Raw genomic sequence first — 12,397 nt, 5'->3', positions numbered from 1 at the left:
AACTAATGTGGACAGGATTAGAAGGAAAGCAATAAACTGAGAAAACATTTTTACAGCTAAAGGTTCAAATAAAGGCCTCATCTCCAAAATATACAGAGAATTGACTCTAATTTATGATAAATCAAGCCATTCTTCAATGGATAAATGGTCAAAGGATATAACAGACAATTTTCAGATGAAGAAATTGAAACTATTTCTAGTCATATGAAAAGGTGTTCCAAATCATTATTGATCACAGAAATGCAAATTAAGACAACTCTGAGATACCACTGCACACCTGTCAGATTGGCTAAGATAACAGGAAAAGATAATGATGAAGGTTGGAGGGGATGTGGGAAAACTGGGACACTGATACATTGTTGGTGGAATTGTGAATACATCCAGCCATTCTGGAGAGCAATTTGGAACTATGCTCAAAAAGTTTTCAAACTGTGCATACCCTTTGATCCAGCAGTGTTCCTATTGGGCTTATATCCCATAGAGATTTTAAAGAAGGGAAAGGGACCTGTATGTGGAAGAATGTTTGTGGTAGGCCTCTTTGTAGCAGCCAGAAACTGGAAACTGAGTGGATATACATCAATTGGAGAATGGTTGAATAAATTGTGGTATATGAATATTATGTAATATTATTGTTCTGTAAGAAATGATCAGCAGCATGATTTCAGGCCTGGAGAGACTTACATGAACTGATGCTGAGTGAAATGAGAAGTACCAGGAGATCATTATATACTTCAACAACAATGCCATATGATGATCAATTCTGATGAATGTGGTCCTCTTCAACAATGAGATGAACCAAATCAATTCCAATGCAGCAGTAATGAATTGAACCAGCTATACCCATTGAAAGAACTCTGGGAGATGACTATGAACCACCACATAGAATTCCCAATCCCTCTATTTTTGTCCACCTGCATTTTTTATTTCCTTCACAGACTAATTGTACACTATTTCAAAATATGATTCTTTTTGTACAGCAAAATAATTGTTTGGATTTGTATACATATATTGTATTTAACTTATACTTTAACATATTTCACATGTACTGGGAAAACCTTTTTACATCCAATGGTTATGATAAAGGCCTCATTTCCAAAATATATAAATTGATTATAATTTATAAGAAATCAAGCCATTCTCTAGTTGATAAATGCTCAAAGAATATGACAGACAATTTTCAGATGAAGATTACAAATTTCTAGTTATATGAGTAGGTGCTCCAAATCACTATTGATCAGAGAAATGCAAATTAAGACAATTTTGAGATATCACTACACACTTGTCAGATTGACTAAGATGACAGGAAAAGATAACTACAAATGTTGGAGGGGATGTGGGAAAACTGGACACCAATACATTGTTGATGCAACTGTGAATGGATCCAACTATTCTGGAGAGCAATTTGGAACTATTCTCAAAAAGTTATCAAACTGTGCATAACCATTGATCCAGCAGTGTTTCTACTGGGCTTATAGCCAAAAGAGATCTGAAAGAAGGAAAAGGGACCCACATTAGCAAAAATGTTTGTGGCAGCCCTTTTTGTAGTGGCTACAAACTGGAAACTAAATGGATGCCCATCAATTGGAGAATGACAGAATAAATTGTAGTGTATGAATGTTATGGAATATTATTATTTTGAAATGACCATCAGAATGATTTCAGAGAGCCCTGGAAAGACTTATATGAACTGATGCTAAGTGAAATGCGAAGAACTGGGAGATCATTATATGTGGCAACAACAAGATTATATGACAATCATTTCTAATGGACGTGGCTCTTTTCAACAATAAGATGTTTCAAACCAGTTCCATTTGTTCAGTGATGAAGAGATCCATCTATAACCAGAGAGAGGAATATGTGAATTTAGTCTAGATTACAACATAGCATTCTCTCTCTTTTATTTGCTTGCATTTTGTTTTCTTTCCCAGTTTTTTTCTTCCTTCTTGATCTGATTTTTCTTGTGTAGCAAGATAATTGTATAAATATGTATACATATATTTGATTTAACACATATTGTAACGTATTTGATGTATTAGACTACCTGCCATCTAGGGGAGTGGTGGGAGGTTGTTGTTTTACTACTAGTCCAGTTGTTTCTTCCTTGATCTCCAACTTTTCCTGTCTCTTTCTGAATCTATTTGTCTCTTTGCCTCTGTCTCTTTGTCTGTCTCTGTTTCTCTCTCTCTTTTTCTGTCTCTCTCTCTGCTCTCTCTCTTTTTCTGTCTCTGTCCCTCTCTTTGTCTCTGTCTCTCTGCTCTCTGCCTCTGTTTCTCTCTGTATTTCTGTATCTGTATCACTTTATCAAAAAAATCATTGCTGTCTTTTGCATTTATAGCCATTATTTATAATAAAACAAAATTATGTATTTAGTTTAAGACAAAAAGTGAAACAAAACTAACTAAAACATCAACCCAATCCAGCACTATATATAGTTGTTCAGTTGTGTCAAAGATACTGAAGTAATTTGTTACTTCCTTCTCTAGCTCATTGTAGAGAGGAGAATTCAGGCAAACAAAGCTAAGTGACTTGGTTAGGTTCACATAGTTAGTAATATCTGAAGCCAGATTTGAACTCAGAATGAGTCCTACTGACTCCAGTCCTAGTGCTATATTCACTATCCCACTTACCTTCCCATTATATAATAGTACTACAATTGCAAAGCCTTTTCTTTTCAAAGAAAAGAAGAAAGTGCATTCTCTTTCTTTTCTTAAAGTCAAGCAGTTCTTGAAGTTGGCAGTCATCATTTCAAAGCATTCAATATTAATAGCTTTGTTGTTATTCTTCATTATATTTACATTAGAATGAACATTGTACATATTGTTTTCCTGGTTCTGCTTATTTCTCTGTGCTGGTCCTCCCATCCTCCAGTCCTCTCTTCTTCCTGGTACCACACTGAATTGTGTTCATCTTCATTCCCCATTCATGAATGGGACCAGTTGGGTACACTATCTCCTATCATCCAAACGTGACATTGTATGTGGATATCTACCAAGATAGTTTATCAATTGCTTTTGGAAAAATTTTCAAATTGTAAGAGTGTGGAATATTCCAACATAAAATGGAGGGAAGGATTTGATATTTACTCAGTGTTGCAATCATTTTCCATTGAGTTCCTTCACCCCTTGATCATGCAGTTGATTTTTGTATGTGCATTTGTGGAAATAATTCTAGGGAAGGCAACAGAGAATTTAATCTTTACTCCTAGTCAGCTTGCTTTCTTCTGATTTTGGTTCTTTCTCAGAAATCATGTGTTATATATTTAGGCCTATGGAGTGAGCAGTAATTCTTTCCTCCCTAATATAAACCTGTGCTAGCTGAGTTAGGACAAAGGAAGAAGGAATGTCTAAGAAATGGAAGTTAAGAAGTTAGCTCTGGGTTTCAGGATAGCACATTAGACCATTCAGAAGAATTACTTGCCATGTTATCCAAAGATAATGGAGATTATTTTTGTAATGGACATAATAGTTGAGCTATTTGGAGGTTAAAGTTGGACATTTATGTAAGAGCTTTATATTATGCCAGTTGGCAATCTATAATTCAGCTCTTAGTTGACATGAACTGAGTTTTATCTTGAGGCTCCTCACCTTTATTCTCTTTGGCTTATACCCCACATAGGATTTTCCTTGGGAACATTAGACTATCACTAGATTTTAACTCTACCTAAGAAACATGAGAATAAAAATTTTGTCCAGATTTCCACAGCAAAAGTAAAAAGATCCATAGCTTCCATTCAAACATTCATGCTAATAGAATCAAGAAGTTAAGATAGTCTTTATTTCACAAGACAGAAAATATAAATTAAAATGTAAAGATTCATACCCGAACCTAGAAATAGTCAACATGACTCTATCAAGTATCACCTATTCTTTGGACCCAGATAATATTTCAGATATTTGACATCAATCTAGAGTTAAGTTTTCCCATCCAAGGAAATGTACTTTGAATAAAATAGAGTCAGGCTTCCTCACTAGAGTGAATCCCACTTTCCCCAAATACTTAAGTAGTCTTCTATGCTAAAAATATATTAAAAAAAAAACTTCCAATGTTCCTTCCAACTCTCAAATTCTGTGATAACCTATTATGACATCTAGACACTCTAGAGATCTGAAACTTTGTACATACCCTCTAAAATTCTTCCTGTTCCCAAAAAGAAAAAAACAGAATGTTTAGATAGCAGGACTTTTCTGAAGTAACAGACATGTTCTTGTAATAACTGTTTTACCCTAAACACCTATCAATATGAGACATGTTCATGAGACAAATTCAAGCCATAAGTGAGGTCTTCAATCCACAATTTTGTAGCCTAAGTGAAAGAATACTATTTTATTGTGATGAAAAACTACTGGAACTTTTTTGAAGCTTTTCCTAACTATAGCATCTGTGAGCTGAGGACAGAATTCTCCTGAGAATATCTTTCTTATGAAATTTCAACAACTTCTACTTTTGATCAAAGTTAGAAATAACATCAGAATCAAATGGTTACTTTCAACAGGAACTGAGATGGAGATTGGAATTTTTTTTTTCCTCTTCCATTCTTCAGGGATCACTAACTTCAAGATCACTGACAACTCTACCTTTAAAATGAAAGTTATGTTTTGAGGATTAAATGAAACAATCATTGGAAACCACTTAGAATAAAGTAATGCTTAGAATATAGTAAGCATTTTATAACTACTAGTTATTGACATCATTATTATTAATATTATATTATATTATGCTCAATTAAGAGAACATACCAGTGATTCACATAATAAAGTACCAATATCTTCTTTTCATCCACATGATCTCTGAATGTGCTCAGACCTTCAGAACAGCTCCCTGGGAGTTGAGAGAAGCTTCTATTCTGGAATCTTGATTTTTTTTTTTTTGTGTGTGTGTGTGTGTGTGTGTGTGTGTGCACGTGTGTGTGTGTGTGTGTACATGTGCTTGTGTGTGCATGTAAATGTGTTTAAATGGGCTTAATAATTTATTCTACCAACTGTATCTTTTCTTTGTCTCCAAACATGACTTGTCAATCAACAAAACAGAAAAACCCTGTCATATCAGAAGGGACCAATGGAGAGAAAAGAGACTGAATATATAGCATATGAATTACTCTGTTCCACCTCTTGGTGAATTGAACTCATAATTATATTTTCACTTCTGAGTGACAGCTAACTGTGCTATTGGGTTCAGTGAATCTGCCTCATCAAAGCTCTCACATGTACCAAATTATTATTCAAAGGAAATGCCTGCCGAAGGCAAGGAAACAAGCTTTCCTCATTTTTACGCATTTGACCTTGTTACAGCTCTTGACAGGTGCCACTTAGCCTTAAAAAAAGACAATTTAATAAAATAACTTGCATTTTTTCCTTTTCCTTTTTCAGCTAACAGTTTCAAACCCTGCAAATCTTTCTAAGGACCTTTTCTTGAATGAAACTTTCTGGCTTGCATGCTCCAGGATAGAGGCAAAATTCTATGAATAGAGATGAAGTGAATTAGGAGGTTGAAATGGCAGCATATTGATGTCTAGGAAAATAAGGATCCCCCAAACCTCTGCCTTTTTTTGTTCCTCCTTCCTCTATTCCCTTTAGCAAATTCTTTAGAAGGCAATTTAGCAAATGTCTCTGACAGGAAATACTGTTAAGGGATAGACTGAGGGCAGTGATATATTTGTCTGAAATTATGGAGGTCATCCTGTCCTGGATGGCCTAATATAACACCCCAGCTTTATCTTATTATGATCACACCTATTTGGGCAGCTGATTTGGGGGGGGTTGTTATTGTCAATCTTATTTTTTTTTGGTTGTCTGTGTTGAACTAAATAGCTTGCTAAAGTATCTTTGTGATACTGTGAATCTGGGTGTCTTACATTGGAATATATGACTTAAGTCTTAGATTTCAAGGAAAAAAGTCTCATTCTAATTCGATCTAAATGCATAGTTTATTCATAATGTACAAAACAATTTTGAAGACATCCTTTTCTGTACAATAAGAACACAAGGGATGCATTGTACATCTTGTTTCACTGTTATCTTGGGTCCTTGCTTTGATGTGACTCATGAAGCAGAGATAGAGTAGTATGATGGCCTTTGTGACTTTCTGTTGATCCCTAAAATCATTCTCTTGTAGCCATTCCTCTTAAATTTCATCAAAATTAATCTCAAAAGATGAGATACTGGGACTGTTTTGGTAACATCTCTATCTATGGAAGATTTCTCCAAAGAAGTGCTCTGCTGGCATAAACAGAGCTCAGAGTGACCCATGTGTTGGTGTAAGGATAGGAAGAAGATATGGTGACAGAACTTGGACATAAGTGGATAGAAAAATAAAACTCAAATATATGAGAAAATATATATGAGAAAATGAGAAAAATAAAACTCAAGATATATGAACAAATAATTAATTATATCATAATGTGCTTGAGCCAGCTTAAACTGTCTATCAACCTCTGCTCAAGCCTCAGTTCTATTATCCACTGTTTTAAACCCAAACCCAGGACAATTTGCTGTAAAGCACCAAATGACTTATACAGAAGTAATAACTGCTCATCACCTGTCTATGCATCCAAAATATGCATTCACCAAAGAATGTTATGAAGGATCCGCTGTTCTCATTTATTAAGAGACAGGTCAATTCTCTGAGAACCTTCACAGATGTGGATCATAGCATCTGAAGGAGTTGCAGGAGAGCCTTTGCTGACACAGATGTTAAGGACTGGGAACGAGATAAATTGGAGGCAGAAGGAAGAGGAGAGAAATTAGAAAACTCAGTGGCCTCTCAGTGAGAGAAGTCAGAGAAGAGCAACTGCCTCTCAGTCTCCTTGTATCATCGTCTCACAAGAGGAGATCCATTATGGGTTGGATCTCCAGCAGCCACTGTCAGGTGGCTCCTGTGTATGCCAGCAGCTCTCCTGTGTATTCCAACACTCATTATCCAAATAAAATTTTAAATCAAAAGGAATAATAAACTAGAAAAAGTCCTGTCCAGTAGTTCTTTTAGCTTTGCCTGACACTTTCATTATAACATGAACTTATCACCAGGAGCATTAAAATATGGATATGCTTCCAAGGAATATGTCCAAATTTCTCAGTGGATTATGAAAAGAAGATAGAATGGAAATAATTAAACTGGAGGCTGGTGATCAACCTCCAATATATTGACCCAAGTAATGCTCAGAGGCAAATTCATTATTTTAGAAAGTAAAGATGAAAAGATGATAAAGATCACCTATACCCTGAAAAACTTGAAATAAAGATATCTTAGAATGTCCAAAATATGTGATCAAAATCAAACAATAGAAGAATTGAAAGATATGGAATCTGATATTCTTGAAAGCAAAGGAACATGGATTGTAGCCAAGAATCAACTATCCAGCAAAACTGAGCATGATCTTTCAGTGGAAAAAATAGACATTCAACAGAGTAGGTGAATTTCATCTATTTCTTATGAAAATATCAGAGTTGAACAGAAAATTTGATCTTCAAATACAGAACTCAAAAGAAGCATAAGAAGGTAAAAATGAAAGAAAAAATAACTTTCTTTTAAAAATTAAAAACCTTATATCCCTACATGGGAAGATGATATGTTTAATTATTGAGATTTGTGTCTTTGTTATGGATATAGTTAAAGAGTGTAGGTACGATTTGATTTTATTGTGGTGACATAAAAATGAAATTAGAGGAGATTCTGTTAAAAATATAGAAAATGGAATTAAATAGGGTAAATTACATTTCATGAGGAGACAAAAAAGATCTATTGCAATTGAGAGAAAGAAGAGAGGGGAATGAGCATTGTGTGAATCTTACTGTCATCAGATTTGGCTCAAGGAAATAAGATTAGACACATTTAGCTTCACAGAGAAGCTTGTCTCAGCCTATAGGAAAGTTGGGAAGGAATGGGGAAAAGAACAGGGGAGGCTAATAGAAGGGAGAACATAAGTAGAAGGCAAAAAGTATAAGAAAGGGCGGTGTGGTCTTCAAAAGGGGAAGGTTGTTTGAGGTATACGGTGGTCAGTAACAAAATACTGAGAAGGAGGGAAAGGGGAAAACTGAAGAGGAAAGTATAACTGGGGGCAAACAAAATGGCGGGAAATACAGAGTTAGTAACTATCTATGAATGTGAATGTATCCCAAGGTTTAGGGTTTTGTCCAACTGTTTTCAGAGATCCTTCTAAAAATCTGATCACAAGCAGTCTTTTCTTCCCTGGAACTATTAAGAATGTCCCCATCTCATTGTAGTCCTAAGATCTACTGTGCTAAAGTAACAAAGTCCTGCTTTGATGATGCAGGGGTCTAGGCCAGGGCCAAGATTGTGCTGACATGATCTGCACTGGGACTGCACACTGGACTTTCGCTATTGCCACAGACCTTCTTTGATGACCTTCTAAGTTTTCCTTGATGTCCCTGGACTAAGAAGTTTAGAAGCTACAATCAATACCAGCACCAATTCAGTGATCCTACCTTGCTGATGTTGGGAGTAGGGCAGGAGATGGGCCTATTCTAGCATGGCCTATGCTGTGATTGCATGCTGTTCTCCTACCCTGATGTCACAGACCTTTTCTGATGAACTCCTAAGTTTCTTTTGGCTGGAAAATATTCTACACCATCTTTTCGTGTGTTCTGATGCTCTAAAATTTATTTAGAGTTATTATTATTTTTAAAAATTGGAGCAGTTTGGGGGGAGAGGTTGGGTGAATTCCTCTCTTTATACACCATCTTGGCTCCACCTCCCTAATCTAATTATTGTTATGTTTTCTCTTGGTATATCCCTGCAGATAAATTATTTTTTTATGAAATATCTCATATTCTCATCAATTTTTTTCATTCTTTATATTTTATTTTATTATTTCTTGGTCTCTCATAACTTTGCTGACTTCCCCTTCCCCAACTGTAATTTTCAAGAACATATTTTCTTCCTTAAGATTCTGCATTTCCTTTTGTAGTTGGCTGACTTTCTTTTCATAATTTTCTTGTTTTTCTTGGATTGTTCTTACCATTTAAAAAAAAATTTCCCTCATCTTCCTCATTTTAATTTTTGCCTCCTATTTTTATTTTATATTTAATAATATTTTATTTCTTTCCAAATATATGCAAAAATAATTTTCAACATTCATCTTTGTAAATTTTTCCAATGCTGTTCTAGATTTTTCTCCCAAATGCCTTTCTTAAGGCAACAAGCAATCTGGTATATTAAACATGTGCAATTCTTTTAAACATATTTTCATATCCATCATGCTGTTTAAGAAAAATCAGATCAAAAGGGAAAAAATCATGAGAAAGTGTTGTGCCAAAGTTCCCTTTTTAATGTTGTGATCCAGTTTCTCCAATTGTCCTATTTAGTTATTCTGCCTTAGGTTATAACCTTTCCCTCTTAATGTTTGAGGTAAAGGTTTTATGTCTTTAGGTTATAGACATTCCTTCTTAATGTTTGACAAGATAAAGGTTTATCCATTTTAGATGTCATTAGAATATCAGTAACCTCCCCCACCATTAGGTTATCCCCATCTAGGTGCCTCCCCTACTATGTCATTGTTCTTGTTATCCTATAAAAAAGCTTGCTGTCCTGATACTTGGGGCTAGACTCTTTGAGATGATAGTCTTGTCTAGCCCTGGGATCAAACATGGATCCATTGCTCCCACTATTTCTCTCCATTTAATAAACTATTGAATTGGTCTCTAATCTCTGTCTTGCTCAGTTTCTTCGGCATTACAAAAGAAAAAAAAGTAAACCACAAAGGTGAAAATAGTATGCTTTCTCATTTGATTTTTAAAGATTTTAATTTGTGTTCTTCTATGAATTCTTTTGAGGCAGGTGCTCATTTAACATTGCTTTGGGGTAGGAGAGGGTTTCTTTTTTTGTGCATCAGTATTCTACTCTGAAGATGCAGTAAGTTCTTTTTCCCTTGCCTATTGCTTTAAAAAAATATAGCAATTTTTAAATTGTAATCACCTCTAATCATGGAGTATTCAGGATGTTTCCTCTAGCCTCAGATCCTCTTCTCCCCTCTGGCCTGTAACTCAAAACCAAGAACTCTGCCCTCTAGTAAGTGTACATAACCAGCAGCATCCCTGTCCTACTACTTTTGCACTTACTAGCCATGTGCTAGTTTCTTCTCACCAGGGTCACATCTCTGTAGCACAACAAGGCCTGGTATTCCTTATCATCAGAGGTCCCCTCCATCTTCCCCCATTCAGATATAAATAATCCACTATGTTCAGAAGGTGAAAATTTCTGTGGCTGGGGAAGAGGCTATCTCTCAATACAGCTAATTTCAGTGTTCATTGTTTACTGTTTCACTTAAACTAACCCGGGAGGTATTTACATTTCACAGGGGCCAAACCTGCATCCTGCTATTTTTCTTCACATCTCCAATTGTCTCAGGAGGACCATTGTTCTGCTCTTGAACATTGCTTGTTTTTAACCACATGTGGTCTGACTAAATCAAAATTCTTCATTATGTTCACTTATTCTGGATACTACATCTCTCAGGATAAAATTAGCTTTGTTAACTGAAATGTCAAATTGTTGCTCATGTTGAACTTGAGACTGACTTATCCTTATAAGGCTATAAACAACAGTAAGGAGAACCTTGAGTTTGACCTGTTCTTTTTTTTTTTTTTTTTTTTTTTTTACATGGAATAATTTTTTAATAAGTATGGTATAGTTGAAAGAAAGTCAGATGGGAAGACTGAAACCTATTTTAATCCCTGTCCATCAATAGCTATCTTGGACTTGGGCTTACTCCTTTAACTTCTCTGAATCTTTGTCTTTTTTTTTTTTTTTTTTTTGAGTTTGACCTGTTCTTGAAGCAGCCAAGCTGTCTTTTTGTGATTACTTTACTTTCTAGATGTCATTAACTATCCCAAATAAAAAAGATTGTAGATTTTTTTTAGGAATTAAAATTAAAGACAAACCCACCAATCTATAATCTGAAGATCCTATGATGGCAGTTAGGTGGGATGGTTTATAGAATGCCAGGCCTGAAGTTAGGAAAACCTGTATTCAAAGCTAGCTTCAAACCACATTACTTGTTTGATCCTGGCTAATTCAGTCACAAGGCTTCAATTCCTCAACTTTAAAATGGGGACAATAATAGCACTTATCCCACAGAATTATTAGGAGGATCAAATAAGATAATAATAATTAGTGCAAACACTATAAATGTTATTATTCCTTTCTAATCTAGAATTATTCATTATCTTTGAAAAAAACTAGAGAAAAAAGGAATTCATCAAATCATAGATATAGAGCTAGCAGGAACCTCCCAGACCATTTTACAGATGGAGGAAAAGAGGCCAAGGTTGTAAAGGAACACACCTAAACGAGAAGGGATACAGATGTGAATCACAATATACTTGAAAGAATTGCAAATCAGCCTTTACTGATCACAGTAGTTGCTTGTGAATTAGGAATAAAATAAATCGGACGCTAGAGGGAACAGGAGAGAGGTCAGAAAATGCAATTAATTGCCTTTCAGTCTCCTTGTATCATTATTATCCTCTCACATGAAGGGATCTATTCTACTGGTCAGAATTAGATCCCCAGCAGCCACTAGCAGGTTGCGCCCATAACAAAGGTGATTTCAGTGACCAACTCAAAGTCATACAGGTAAGATTTAGAATTTGAACCTAAGCTTTGACAGGAAATCTAGTGTTCTTTTGGGAGCATCATCTTTGTATTCATTATCATTGTCCTATCCATTCTAAATGGACTTTTTAGCTCTTTGACATTATTTTTAATTCTAAAAATTAAGCAACATTTTTTCCTATTTATTCCCTACTGATAAGAATCATTTAAAATTTTTGTGCCTTCACATTATTTTTACAAGAATGTACTATATTTTCTTATTCCTTGACCTTGCTTCAATTGTCTGGGCATAACTTATAAAATCTAAATTACTTGGTGAGTTCCTTGATCTTTTTAGACAATCTCCTTTTTTTTTCCATATTAGATTTGCTTTATTTTGTGGCTTCAGAATTTCATTATTAAGAGCTTTCTATGTCTCTTGGGATGATTTTCTGTAATATTTTCTTTAAAATGTAATGTTCTCTGTTGAGGTTTTCTTGGGGTCTCTGGGAGTAGCCTTCATTTCAGTTCAGTAATCACCGCAAGTTATTTGCGGTGTTACTTGCAAGTTGGGGTTAAAGTCCAAATTCTTCATTGTCTCCTTCAAAGTCTTGTCTTTTTCACTTGGGGCTCGGCTAGTTTTCTGGAAGCCTTCTGGATCTTGGTTTCAATGGAGAAGCCGAGGTGAGCCTGCCACCACTTCTCTGCCTTCTCTAGTTCTGATTGTGGCTGAGTTTGTCTTAGCTTATATGCTCTCTTATCATAGATGTGAATCTTGTGGAACTATATTAAGTACTAAGTACATGTACTGAACTAGAGAACTGTTAAGCACCATGCTAAATAACCATTG

The sequence above is a fragment of the Sarcophilus harrisii genome, chromosome 2 (assembly GCF_902635505.1).
Source record: "Sarcophilus harrisii chromosome 2, mSarHar1.11, whole genome shotgun sequence".
In the NCBI taxonomy this organism is placed as follows: Eukaryota; Metazoa; Chordata; class Mammalia; order Dasyuromorphia; family Dasyuridae; genus Sarcophilus; species Sarcophilus harrisii.
This window is presented reverse-complemented; position numbering follows the sequence as displayed.